We start from the raw sequence: 13,788 nt of genomic DNA on the forward strand, positions 1-13,788 counted from the left end.
ATTGTGATTGTATGATTGCGATTGTATGATTGTGATTGTATGATTGTGATTGTATGACTGTGATCGTATGATTGTGACTCTTTGATTGCGATTGTATGATTGTGATTGCATGATTGTGATTGTATGATTGTGATTGTATGATTGTGATTGCATGATTGTAATTGTATGATGATGATTGTATGACTGTGATTGTATGATTGTGATTGTATGATTGTGATTGTATGATTGTGATTGTATGATAGTGATTGTATGATTGTTTCTGTATGATTGTGATTGTATGATTGCGATTGTATGATTATGATTGTATGATTGTGATTGTATGATTGTGATTGTGTGATTGTGATTGTGAGATTGTGATTGTATGATCGTGATTGTATGATCGTGATTGTGAGATTGCGGTTGTATGATTGTGATTGTATGATTGTGATTGTATGATTGTGATTGTATGATTGTGATTGTATGATTGTGTTTGTATGATTGTGATTGTATGATTGTGATTGTATGATTGTGATTGCATGATTGTGATTGCATGATTGTGATTGTATGATTGTGATTGTATGATTGTGATTGTATGACTGTGATTGTATGATTGTAATTGTATGATTGTGATTGTATGATTGTGATTTTATGATTGTGATTGTATGATTGTGATTGTGAGATTGTGATGTTGAGACTGTGATTGTGAGATTGTGATTGTGAGATTGTGATTGTATGATTGTGATTTTTTGATTGTGATTGTATGATTGTGATTGTATGATTGTGATCGTATGATTGTGGTTGTATAATTATGGTTGTATGATTGTTTTTGTATGATTGTGATTGTATGATTGCGATTGTATGATTGCGATTGTATGATTGTGATTGTATGATTGTGATCGTATGATTGTGATTCTTTGATTGCGATTGTATGATTGCGATTGTATGATTGCGATTGTATGATTGCGATTGTATGATTGCGATTGTATGATTGCGATTGTATAATTGCGATTGTATGATTGCGATTGTATGATTGCGATTGTATGATTCTGATTCTATGATTGTGATCGTATGATTGTGATCGTATGATTGTGATCGTATAATTGTGATTGTATGATTGTGATTGTATGATTGTGATTGTATGATTGTGATTGTGTGATTGTGACTGTATGATTGTGATTGTATGATTGTGATTGTATGATTGTGATTGTATGATTGTGATTGTATGACTGTGATCGTATGATTGTGATTCTTTGATTGCGATTGTATGATTGCGATTGTATGATTGCGATTGTATGATTGCGATTGTATGATTGCGATTGTATGATTGCGATTGTATGATTGCGATTGTATGATTGCGATTGTATGATTGCGATTGTATGATTGCGATTGTATGATTGCGATTGTATGATTGTCATTGTATGATTGTGATCGCATAATTGTGATTGTATGATAGTAATTGTATGATTGTGATTGTATGATTGCGATTGTATGATTGTGATTGTATGATTGTGATTGTATGACTGTGATCGTATGATTGTGATTCTTTGATTGCGATTGTATGATTGTGATTGTATGATTGCGGTTGTATGATTGTGATTGTATGATTGTGATTGTATGATTGTGATTGTATGATTGTGATCGTATGATTGTGAATCTTTGATTGCGATTGTATGATTGTGATTGTATGATTGTGATTGTATGATTGTGATTGTATGATTGTGATTGTATGATTGTGATTGTATGATTGTGATTGTATGATAGTGATTGTATGATTGTTTCTGTATGATTGTGATTGTATGATTGCGATTGTATGATTATGATTGTATAATTGTGATTGTATGATTGTGATTGTGTGATTGTGATGGTATGATTGTGATTGTATGATTGTGATTGTATGATTGTGATTGTATGATTGTGATTGTATGATTGTGATTGTATGATTGTGATTGTATGATTGTGATTGTATGATTGTGATTGCATGATTGTAATTGTATGATTGTGATTGCATGATAGTGGTTGTATGATTGTGATTGTATGATTGTGATTGTATGATTGTGTTTGCATGATTGTGATTGCATGATTGTGTTTGTGTGATTGTGACTGTATGATTGTGATTGTATGATTGTGATTGTATGATTGTGATTGTATGATGGTGATTGTATGATTGTGATTGTATGATTGTGATTTTATGATTGTGATTGTATGATTGTGATTGTGAGATTGTGATGGTGAGATTGTGATTGTGAGATTGTGATTGAGAGATTGTGATTGTATGATTGTGATTTTTTGATTGTGATTGTATGATTGTGATTGTATGATTGTGATTGTATGATTGTGATTGTATGATTGTGATTGTATGATTGTGATTGTATGATTGTGATTGTATGATTGTGATTGTATGATTGTGATTGCATGATTGTGATTGTATGATAGTAATTGTATGATTGTGATCGTATGATTGTGATTGTATGATTGTGATTGTATGATTGCGATTGTATGATTGTGATCGTATGATTGTGGTTGTATAATTAAGGTTGTACGATTGTTTCTGTATGATTGTGATTGTATGATTGCGATTGTATGATGGTGATTGTATGATTGTGATTGTATGATTGTGATCGTATGATTGTGATTCTTTGATTGCGATTGTATGATTGCGATTGTATGATTGCGATTGTATGATTGCGATTGAATGATTGCGATTGTATGATTGCGATTGTACGATTGCGATTGTATGATTGCGATTGTATGATTGCGATTGTATGATTGTGATTGTATGATTGTGATTTTATGATTGTGATTGTATGATTGTGATTGTGAGATTGTGATTGTGAGATTGTGATTGTATGATTGTGATTTTGTGATTGTGATTGTATGATTGTGATTGTATGATTGCGATTGTATGATTGCGATTGTATGATTCTGATTGTATGATTGTGATCGTATGATTGTGATCGTATGATTGTGATCGTATAATTGTGATCGTATGATTATGATGGTATGATTGTGATTGTATGATTGTGATTTTATGATTGTGATTGTGAGATTGTGATTGTATGATTGTGATTGTATGATTGTGATTGTATGATTGTGGTTGTATGATTGTGATTGTATGATTGTGATTGTATGATTGTGATTGTATGATTGTGATTGTATGATTGTGATTGTATGATTGTGATTGTATGACTGTCATTGTATGATTGTGATTGTATGATTATGATTGTATGGTTGTGATTGTATGATCGTGATTGTATGATCGTGATTGTGAGATTGTGATTGTATGATTGTGATTGTATGATTGTGATTGTATGATTGTGATTGTATGACAGTGATTGTAAGATTGTGATTGTGTGATTGCGATTGTATGATTGTGACTGTATAATTGTGATTGTATGATTGTGTTCGTATGATTGTGATTGTATGATTGTGATTGTATGATTGTGATCGTATGATTGTGATCGTATAATTGTGATCGTATGATTGTGATCGTATGATTGTCATTGTATGATTGTGATTGTATGATTGTGATTGTATGATTGTGATTGCATGATTGTGATTGTATGATTGTGATTGTTTGATTCTGATTGTATGATTGTTATTGTATGATTGTGATTGTATGATTGTGATTGCATGATTGTGATTGTATGATAGTAATTGTATGATTGTGATCGTATGATTGTGATTGTATGATTGTGATTGTATGATTGCGATTGTATGATTGTGATCGTATGATTGTGGTTGTATAATTAAGGTTGTACGATTGTTTCTGTATGATTGTGATTGTATGATTGCGATTGTATGATGGTGATTGTATGATTGTGATTGTATGATTGTGATCGTATGATTGTGATTCTTTGATTGCGATTGTATGATTGCGATTGTATGATTGCGATTGTATGATTGCGATTGAATGATTGCGATTGTATGATTGCGATTGTACGATTGCGATTGTATGATTGCGATTGTATGATTGCGATTGTATGATTGTGATTGTATGATTGTGATTTTATGATTGTGATTGTATGATTGTGATTGTGAGATTGTGATTGTGAGATTGTGATTGTGAGATTGTGATTGTATGATTGTGATTTTGTGATTGTGATTGTATGATTGTGATTGTATGATTGTGATTGTATGATTATGATTGTATGGTTGTGATTGTATGATCGTGATTGTATGATCGTGATTGTGAGATTGTGATTGTATGATTGTGATTGTATGATTGTGATTGTATGATTGTGATTGTATGACAGTGATTGTAAGATTGTGATTGTGTGATTGCGATTGTATGATTGTGACTGTATAATTGTGATTGTATGATTGTGTTCGTATGATTGTGATTGTATGATTGTGATTGTATGATTGTGATCGTATGATTGTGATCGTATAATTGTGATCGTATGATTGTGATCGTATGATTGTCATTGTATGATTGTGATTGTATGATTGTGATTGTATGATTGTGATTGCATGATTGTGATTGTATGATTGTGATTGTTTGATTCTGATTGTATGATTGTTATTGTATGATTCTGATTGTATGATTGCGGTTGTATGATTCTGATTGTATGATTGTGATTGTATGATTGTGATCGTATGATTGTGAATCTTTGATTGCGATTGTATGATTGTGATTGTATGATTGTGATTGTATGATTGTGATTGTATGATTGTGATTGTATGATTGTGATTGTATGATTGTGATTGTATGAGTGTGATTGTATGATTGTGATTGTATGATTGTGATTGTATGATAGTGATTGTATGATTGTTTCTGTATGATTGTGATTGTATGATTGCGATTGTATGATTATGATTGTATAATTGTGATTGTATGATTGTGATTGTGTGATTGTGATTGTGAGATTTGATTGTATGATCGTGATTGTATGATCGTGATTGTGAGATTGTGATTGTATGATTGTGATTGAATGATTGTGATTGTATGATAGTAATTGTATGATTGTGATTGTATGATTGCGATTGTATGATTGTGATTGTATGATTGTGATTGTATGACTGTGATCGTATGATTGTGACTCTTTGATTGCGATTGTATGATTGTGATTGCATGATTGTGATTGTATGATTGTGATTGTATGATTGTGATTGCATGATTGTAATTGTATGATGATGATTGTATGACTGTGATTGTATGATTGTGATTGTATGATTGTGATTGTATGATTGTGATTGTATGATAGTGATTGTATGATTGTTTCTGTATGATTGTGATTGTATGATTGCGATTGTATGACTATGATTGTATGATTGTGATTGTATGATTGTGATTGTGTGATTGTGATTGTGAGATTGTGATTGTATGATCGTGATTGTATGATCGTGATTGTGAGATTGCGGTTGTATGATTGTGATTGTATGATTGTGATTGTATGATTGTGATTGTATGATTGTGATTGTATGATTGTGTTTGTATGATTGTGATTGTATGATTGTGATTGTATGATTGTGATTGCATGATTGTGATTGCATGATTGTGATTGTATGATTGTGATTGTATGATTGTGATTGTATGACTGTGATTGTATGATTGTAATTGTATGATTGTGATTGTATGATTGTGATTTTATGATTGTGATTGTATGATTGTGATTGTGAGATTGTGATGTTGAGACTGTGATTGTGAGATTGTGATTGTGAGATTGTGATTGTATGATTGTGATTTTTTGATTGTGATTGTATGATTGTGATTGTATGATTGTGATTGTATGATTGTGATTGTATGATTGTGATTGTATGATTGTGATTGTATGATTGTGATTGTATGATTGTGATTGTATGATTGTGATTGTATGATTGTGATTGTATGATTGTGATTGTATGATTGTGATTGCATGATTGTGATTGTATGATAGTAATTGTATGATTGTGATCGTATGATTGTGATTGTATGATTGTGATTGTATGATTGCGATTGTATGATTGTGATCGTATGATTGTGGTTGTATAATTAAGGTTGTATGATTGTTTCTGTATGATTGTGATTGTATGACTGCGATTGTATGATTGTGATTGTATGATTGTGATTGTATGATTGTGATCGTATGATTGTGATTCTTTGATTGCGATTGTATGATTGCGATTGTATGATTGCGATTGTATGATTGCGATTGTATGATTGCGATTGTATGATTGTGATTGTATGATTGCGATTGTATGATTGTGATTGTATGATTATGATTGTATGAATGTGATCGTATGATTGTGGTTGTATAATTAAGGTTGTATGATTATTTCTGTATGATTGTGATTGTATGATTGCGGTTGTATGATTCTGATTGTATGATTGTGATTGTATGATTGTGATCGTATGATTGTGAATCTTTGATTGCGATTGTATGATTGTGATTGTATGATTGTGATTGTATGATTGTGATTGTATGATTGTGATTGTATGATTGTGATTGTATGATTGTGAATCTTTGATTGCGATTGTATGATTGTGATTGTATGATTGTGATTGTATGATTGCGATTGTATGATTGTGATCGTATGATTGTGGTTGTATAATTAAGGTTGTACGATTGTTTCTGTATGATTGTGATTGTATGATTGCGATTGTATGATGGTGATTGTATGATTGTGATTGTATGATTGTGATCGTATGATTGTGATTCTTTGATTGCGATTGTATGATTGCGATTGTATGATTGCGATTGTATGATTGCGATTGAATGATTGCGATTGTATGATTGCGATTGTACGATTGCGATTGTATGATTGCGATTGTATGATTGCGATTGTATGATTGTGATTGTATGATTGTGATTTTATGATTGTGATTGTATGATTGTGATTGTGAGATTGTGATTGTGAGATTGTGATTGTGAGATTGTGATTGTATGATTGTGATTTTGTGATTGTGATTGTATGATTGTGATTGTATGATTGTGATTGTATGATTATGATTGTATGGTTGTGATTGTATGATCGTGATTGTATGATCGTGATTGTGAGATTGTGATTGTATGATTGTGATTGTATGATTGTGATTGTATGATTGTGATTGTATGACAGTGATTGTAAGATTGTGATTGTGTGATTGCGATTGTATGATTGTGACTGTATAATTGTGATTGTATGATTGTGTTCGTATGATTGTGATTGTATGATTGTGATTGTATGATTGTGATCGTATGATTGTGATCGTATAATTGTGATCGTATGATTGTGATCGTATGATTGTCATTGTATGATTGTGATTGTATGATTGTGATTGTATGATTGTGATTGCATGATTGTGATTGTATGATTGTGATTGTTTGATTCTGATTGTATGATTGTTATTGTATGATTCTGATTGTATGATTGCGGTTGTATGATTCTGATTGTATGATTGTGATTGTATGATTGTGATCGTATGATTGTGAATCTTTGATTGCGATTGTATGATTGTGATTGTATGATTGTGATTGTATGATTGTGATTGTATGATTGTGATTGTATGATTGTGATTGTATGAGTGTGATTGTATGATTGTGATTGTATGATTGTGATTGTATGATAGTGATTGTATGATTGTTTCTGTATGATTGTGATTGTATGATTGCGATTGTATGATTATGATTGTATAATTGTGATTGTATGATTGTGATTGTGTGATTGTGATTGTGAGATTTGATTGTATGATCGTGATTGTATGATCGTGATTGTGAGATTGTGATTGTATGATTGTGATTGAATGATTGTGATTGTATGATAGTAATTGTATGATTGTGATTGTATGATTGCGATTGTATGATTGTGATTGTATGATTGTGATTGTATGACTGTGATCGTATGATTGTGACTCTTTGATTGCGATTGTATGATTGTGATTGCATGATTGTGATTGTATGATTGTGATTGTATGATTGTGATTGCATGATTGTAATTGTATGATGATGATTGTATGACTGTGATTGTATGATTGTGATTGTATGATTGTGATTGTATGATTGTGATTGTATGATAGTGATTGTATGATTGTTTCTGTATGATTGTGATTGTATGATTGCGATTGTATGACTATGATTGTATGATTGTGATTGTATGATTGTGATTGTGTGATTGTGATTGTGAGATTGTGATTGTATGATCGTGATTGTATGATCGTGATTGTGAGATTGCGGTTGTATGATTGTGATTGTATGATTGTGATTGTATGATTGTGATTGTATGATTGTGATTGTATGATTGTGTTTGTATGATTGTGATTGTATGATTGTGATTGTATGATTGTGATTGCATGATTGTGATTGCATGATTGTGATTGTATGATTGTGATTGTATGATTGTGATTGTATGACTGTGATTGTATGATTGTAATTGTATGATTGTGATTGTATGATTGTGATTTTATGATTGTGATTGTATGATTGTGATTGTGAGATTGTGATGTTGAGACTGTGATTGTGAGATTGTGATTGTGAGATTGTGATTGTATGATTGTGATTGTATGATTGTGATTGTATGATTGTGATTGTATGATTGTGATTGTATGATTGTGATTGTATGATTGTGATTGTATGATTGTGATTGTATGATTGTGATTGCATGATTGTGATTGTATGATAGTAATTGTATGATTGTGATCGTATGATTGTGATTGTATGATTGTGATTGTATGATTGCGATTGTATGATTGTGATCGTATGATTGTGGTTGTATAATTAAGGTTGTATGATTGTTTCTGTATGATTGTGATTGTATGACTGCGATTGTATGATTGTGATTGTATGATTGTGATTGTATGATTGTGATCGTATGATTGTGATTCTTTGATTGCGATTGTATGATTGCGATTGTATGATTGCGATTGTATGATTGCGATTGTATGATTGCGATTGTATGATTGTGATTGTATGATTGCGATTGTATGATTGTGATTGTATGATTATGATTGTATGAATGTGATCGTATGATTGTGGTTGTATAATTAAGGTTGTATGATTATTTCTGTATGATTGTGATTGTATGATTGCGGTTGTATGATTCTGATTGTATGATTGTGATTGTATGATTGTGATCGTATGATTGTGAATCTTTGATTGCGATTGTATGATTGTGATTGTATGATTGTGATTGTATGATTGTGATTGTATGATTGTGATTGTATGATTGTGATTGTATGAGTGTGATTGTATGATTGTGATTGTATGATTGCGATTGTATGATAGTGATTGTATGATTGTTTCTGTATGATTGTGATTGTATGATTGCGATTGTATGATTATGATTGTATGATTGTGATTGTATGATTGTGATTGTGTGATTGTGATTGTGAGATTGTGATTGTATGATCGTGATTGTATGATCGTGATTGTGAGATTGCGGTTGTATGATTGTGATTGTATGATTGTGATTGTATGATTGTGATTGTATGATTGTGATTGTATGATTGTGATTGTATGATTGTGTTTGTATGATTGTGATTGTGTGTTTGTGATTGTGTGATTGTGATTGTGTGATTGTGATTGTGTGATTGTGATTGTATGATTGTGATTGTTTGATTGTCATTGTATGATTGTGATTGTATGATTGTGATTGTATGATTGTGATTGCATGATTGTGATTGCATGATTGTGATTGTATGATTGTGATTGTATGATTGTGATTGTATGACTGTGATTGTATGATTGTAATTGTATGATTGTGATTGTATGATTGTGATTTTATGATTGTGATTGTATGATTGTGATTGTGAGATTGTGATGTTGAGATTGTGATTGTGAGATTGTGATTGTGAGATTGTGATTGTATGATTGTGATTTTTTGATTGTGATTGTATGATTGTGATTGTATGATTGTGATTGTATGATTGTGATTGTATGATTGTGATTGTATGATTGTGATTGTATGATTGTGATTGTATGATTGTGATTGTATGATTGTGATTGTATGATTGTGATTGTATGATTGTGATTGCATGATTGTGATTGTATGATAGTAATTGTATGATTGTGATCGTATGATTGTGATTGTATGATTGTGATTGTATGATTGCGATTGTATGATTGTGATCGTATGATTGTGGTTGTATAATTAAGGTTGTATGATTGTTTCTGTATGATTGTGATTGTATGACTGCGATTGTATGATTGTGATTGTATGATTGTGATTGTATGATTGTGATCGTATGATTGTGATTCTTTGATTGCGATTGTATGATTGCGATTGTATGATTGCGATTGTATGATTGCGATTGTATGATTGCGATTGTATGATTGCGATTGTATGATTGTGATTGTATGATTGCGATTGTATGATTGTGATTGTATGATTGTGATTTTATGATTGTGATTTTATGATTGTGATTGTATGATTGTGATTGTGAGATTGTGATTGTGAGATTGTGATTGTATGATTGTGATTTTGTGATTGTGATTGTATGATTGTGATTGTATGATTGCGATTTTATGATTGCGATTGTATGATTCTGATTGTATGATTGTGATCGTATGATTGTGATCGTATGATTGTGATCGTATAATTGTGATTGTATGATTGTGATTGTATGATTGTGATTGTGTGATTGTGACTGTATGATTGTGACTGTATGATTGTGATTGTATGATTGTGATTGTATGATTGTGATTGTATGATTGTGATTGTATGATTGTGATTGTATGATTGTGATTGTATGATTGTGATTGTATGATTGTGATTGTATGATTGTGATTGTATGATTGTGATTGTATGATTGTGATTGCATGATTGTGATTGTATGATAGTAATTGTATGATTGTGATCGTATGATTGTGATTGTATGATTGTGATTGTATGATTGTGATTGCATGATTGTGATTGTATGATAGTAATTGTATGATTGTGATCGTATGATTGTGATTGTATGATTGTGATTGTATGATTGTGATTGTATGATTGTGATCGTATGATTGTGGTTGTATAATTAAGGTTGTATGATTGTTTCTGTATGATTGTGATTGTATGATTGCGATTGTATGATTGCGATTGTATGATTGCGATTGTATGATTGTGATTGTATGATTGTGATTGTATGATTGTGATCGTATGATTGTGATTCTTTGATTGCGATTGTATGATTGCGATTGTATGATTGCGATTGTATGATTGTGATTGTATGATTGTGATTGTATGATTGTGATTGTATGATTGCGATTGTATGATTGCGATTGTATGATTCTGATTGTATGATTGTGATCGTATGATTGTGATCGTATGATTGTGATCGGATAATCGTGATTGTATGATTGTGATTGTATGATTGTCATTGTATGATTGTGATTGTATGATTGTGATTGTATGATTGTGATTGTTTGATTGTGATTGTATGATTGTGATTGTATGATTGTGATTCTATGATTGTGATTGTTTGATTCTGATTGTATGATTGTTATTGTATGATTCTGATTGTATGATTGTGATTGTATGATTGTGATTGTATGATTGTGATTGTATGATTGTGATTGTATGATTGTGATTGTATGATTGTGATTCTTTCATTGCGATTGTATGATTGTGATTGTATGAATGTGATTGTATGATTGTGATTGTATGATTGTGATTGTATGATTGTGTTTGCATGATTGTGATTGCATGATTGTGATTGTGTGATTGTGACTGTATGATTGTGATTGTATGATTGTGATTGTATGATTGTGATTGTATGATGGTGATTGTATGATTGTGATTGTATGATTGTGATTTTATGATTGTGATTGTATGATTGTGATTGTGAGATTGTGATGGTGAGATTGTGATTGTGAGATTGTGATTGTATGATTGTGATTGTATGATTGTGATTGTATGATTGTGATTGCATGATTGTGATTGTATGATAGTAATTGTATGATTGTGATCGTATGATTGTGATTGTATGATTGTGATTGTATGATTGCGATTGTATGATTGTGATCGTATGATTGTGGTTGTATAATTAAGGTTGTACGATTGTTTCTGTATGATTGTGATTGTATGATTGCGATTGTATGATGGTGATTGTATGATTGTGATTGTATGATTGTGATCGTATGATTGTGATTCTTTGATTGCCATTGTATGATTGCGATTGTATGATTGCGATTGTATGATTGCGATTGAATGATTGCGATTGTATGATTGCGATTGTACGATTGCGATTGTATGATTGCGATTGTATGATTGCGATTGTATGATTGTGATTGTATGATTGTGATTTTATGATTGTGATTGTATGATTGTGATTGTGAGATTGTGATTGTGAGATTGTGATTGTATGATTGTGATTTTGTGATTGTGATTGTATGATTGTGATTGTATGATTGTGATTGTATGATTGCGATTGTATGATTGCGATTGTATGATTCTGATTGTATGATTGTGATCGTATGATTGTGATCGTATGATTGTGATCGTATAATTGTGATCGTATGATTATGATGGTATGATTGTGATTGTATGATTGTGATTTTATGATTGTGATTGTGAGATTGTGATTGTATGATTGTGATTGTATGATTGTGATTGTATGATTGTGGTTGTATGATTGTGATTGTATGATTGTGATTGTATGATTGTGATTGTATGATTGTGATTGTATGATTGTGATTGTATGATTGTGATTGTATGACTGTCATTGTATGATTGTGATTGTATGATTATGATTGTATGGTTGTGATTGTATGATCGTGATTGTATGATCGTGATTGTGAGATTGTGATTGTATGATTGTGATTGTATGATTGTGATTGTATGATTGTGATTGTATGATTGTGATTGTATGACAGTGATTGTAAGATTGTGATTGTGTGATTGCGATTGTATGATTGTGACTGTATAATTGTGATTGTATGATTGTGTTCGTATGATTGTGATTTTATGATTGTGATTGTATGATTGTGATCGTATGATTGTGATCGTATAATTGTGATCGTATGATTGTGATCGTATGATTGTCATTGTATGATTGTGATTGTATGATTGTGACTGTATGATTGTGATTGCATGATTGTGATTGTATGATTGTGATTGTTTGATTGTGATTGTATGATTGTGATTGTATGATTGTGATTGTATGATTGTGATTGTATGATTGTGATTGTATGATAGTGATTGTATGATTGTTTCTGTATGATTGTGATTGTATGATTGCGATTGTATGATTATGATTGTATAATTGTGATTGTATGATTGTGATTGTGTGATTGTGATTGTGAGATTGTGATTGTATGATTGTGATTGTATGACTATGATTGTGTGATTGTGATTGTATGATTTTGATTGTATGATTGTGATTGTATGATTGTGATTGTATGATTATGATCGTATGATTGTGATTGTAAGATTGTGATTGTGTGATTGCGATTGTATGATTGTGACTGTATGATTGTGATTGTATGATTGTCATTGTATGATTGTGATTGTATGATTATGATTGTATGATTGTGATTGTATGATTATGATCGTATGATTGTGATTGTAAGATTGTGATTGTGTGATTGCGATTGTATGATTGTGACTGTATGATTGTGATTGTATGATTGTCATTGTATGATTGTGATTGTATGATCGTGATTGTATGATCGTGATTGTATGATCGTGATTGTATGATCGCGATTGTATGATCGTGATTGTATGATCGTGATTGTGAGATTGTGATTGTGTGATTGCGATTGTATGATTGTGACTGTATAATTGTGATTGTATGATTGTGTTTGTATGATTGTGATGGTATGATTGTGATTGTATGATTGTGATCGTATGATTGTGATCGCATAATTGTGATCGCATGATTGTGATCGTATGATTGTGATCGTATGATTGTGATCGTATGATTGTGATTGTATG

This window comes from Megachile rotundata, unplaced genomic scaffold (genome assembly GCF_050947335.1).
Source record: "Megachile rotundata isolate GNS110a unplaced genomic scaffold, iyMegRotu1 scaffold0019, whole genome shotgun sequence".
NCBI lineage: Eukaryota > Metazoa > Arthropoda > Insecta > Hymenoptera > Megachilidae > Megachile > Megachile rotundata.